The sequence below is a fragment of the Bufo bufo genome, chromosome 1 (genome assembly GCF_905171765.1).
Source record: "Bufo bufo chromosome 1, aBufBuf1.1, whole genome shotgun sequence".
Taxonomy (NCBI): domain Eukaryota; kingdom Metazoa; phylum Chordata; class Amphibia; order Anura; family Bufonidae; genus Bufo; species Bufo bufo.
This window is the reverse complement of record NC_053389.1, coordinates 344186830-344189106: the sequence shown is the minus strand read 5'-3', so window position 1 is coordinate 344189106 and position 2277 is coordinate 344186830. Positions and strand designations below refer to the sequence as shown.

Genomic DNA, 2277 nt, shown 5'->3' with positions numbered 1-2277 from the left:
CCAGTTATCAAGCAGATTTGGTAGCATGAACACTGTAGTTGAAAGATTTCGGATCATTCAGCCACGTGTGCTGGCGACTGAATCAGAGGATAACTTGTTTCAAGCTGCACTGCAATTTCAGCATTATTACCAAGATGATATATCTTCCGATTTCGCAGGGCAATTGGTTAGTTTTCGGAGCGCACTGCAAAATGAGATCTCTGAGCTCCACACAGTTAAAGATTTGGCACACCTGCTTATAATTGACAATGCTGCTTTGTCATCTACCCTACCGGATGTATGTACAGCTTTAATACTTTTCCTCACATTACCAGTGACGGTGGCATCTGCAGAAAGATCATTTTCCAAATTATCTCTGATTAAAAATTACTTGAGAAACAGCATGTCACAACAACGGCTTTCTGGCCTTGCCCTTCTAAGCATTGAGAATGAAAGAGCAAGAAAACTGGACATTCCAGCTATTGTTGACAAATTTGCTGAGTCTAAAGCGAGACGGCGCAACTTCTAGTAATATGTATTTTGCGTAAGTGAGCAGTTTGTTGGGTACAGGGAGTTATATTATCAAAGTTCATACTAACCCAGTTCAATTTATTCAACTTTGGTTGTACTAAACAGTTAACTAGTTTGGTTCTATTTTAGCTGCCTTCTTTTTGGTAACAATGATGCAGATTAATAAACAATTCTGATGTTGTTAGACTCTAAAACACAACGACCGCCTTTGAACTATTTGAATACAGCACTGGTTTCTGCACAACAAAAGCTTAATATCAAAAAGAAGGCAGATGTTACCAACATCAAAAATACTTAACATAATTACTAAATGCTACCATCTCCTTTCCTACAGTGAGAACAAATTGGTTCCTTTCTACTTGATGCCTCCTCGTTGGACCTGGCTGGTTAATTTTGATGTTTCATTTGGATTTCTGTTCTGGTTGAGAAGCACAACTCGTGCTTATTCACAATCAAATTTTGGTAAGTAAAAAATTTATATAATTTTATATTTAACATATCTAATTATGCAACTTAATAAATGCTACCATCTCCTTTCCTACAGTGAGAACAAATTGGTTCCTTTCTACTTGATGCCTCCTCGTTGGACCTGGCTGGTTAATTTTGATGTTTCATTTGGATTTCTGTTCTGGTTAAGAAGCATGACTCGTTCCTTTTCACATTCAAATTTTGGTAAGTAAAAAAATGTATATAATTTTATATTTAACATATCTAATTATGTCACTTAATAAATGCTACCATCTCCTTTCTTACAGTGAGAACAAATTGGTTCCTTTCTACTTGATGCCTCCTCGTTGGACCTGGCTGGTTAATTTTGATGTTTCATTTGGATTTCTGTTCTGGTTAAGAAGCATGACTCGTTCCTTTTCACATTCAAATTTTGGTAAGTAAAAAAATGTATATAATTTTATATTTAACATATCTAATTATGTCACTTAATAAATGCTACCATCTCCTTTCTTACAGTGAGAACAAATTGGTTCCTTTCTACTTGATGCCTCCTCGTTGGACCTGGCTGGTTAATTTTGATGTTTCATTTGGATTTCTGTTCTGGTTAAGAAGCATGACTCGTTCCTTTTCACATTCAAATTTTGGTAAGTAAAAAAATGTATATAATTTTATATTTAACATATCTAATTATGTCACTTAATAAATGCTACCATCTCCTTTCTTACAGTGAGAACAAATTGGTTCCTTTCTACTTGATGCCTCCTCGTTGGACCTGGCTGGTTAATTTTGATGTTTTATTTGGATTTCTGTTCTTGTTAAGAAGCACGACTCTTACTTATTCACAATCAAATTTCAGTAAGTAAAAAAATTTATTATATTTGAAATTCTTATCTAATTAGGCACCAAACTGACAGCCAATATTCTGTGATTATTATATTTTTTAATTGTAGGTGATTTACCAAGATATGGGTCAAGAAGCTTTATGCCTTATGTGGAGAATCTTTGTTCTGGAACGCTTTTAACATTTTTTTCTATATTTTATATGGTAACATTAAAAAAAAAAAATTAAAACCCCTATCTCCTTCTATTTAATATTCAACTACAACACTTTCAAACCGGGAGGGGGTGGAGTCTTGGAGGGGGTGGAGTCTTGGCGGGGGTGGAGTCTTGGCGGGGGTGGAGTCTTGGCGGGGGTGGAGTCTTGGCGGGGGTGGAGTCTTGGCGGGGGGGCCCCAATTTAAAGTTTGCCCTGGGGCCCATAGAACTCTAGTTACGCCACTGCTGAGGGGCGCTACCTGTTTTTGAAAGGTAAAGTAG

General features: G+C 36.5%; 1 long non-coding RNA gene across 1 annotated transcript; it reads left to right on the top strand.

Annotated features, from left to right (window-relative positions):
- The first annotated feature begins 216 nt into the window (after window positions 1-216).
- Window positions 217-1780, top strand: LOC120987004. Its single transcript, XR_005775873.1, has 5 exons — window positions 217-972; window positions 1055-1182; window positions 1266-1393; window positions 1477-1604; window positions 1688-1780. It is a non-coding gene; the product is annotated as an uncharacterized LOC120987004 (long non-coding RNA).
- The last annotated feature ends 497 nt before the right edge of the window (window positions 1781-2277 follow it).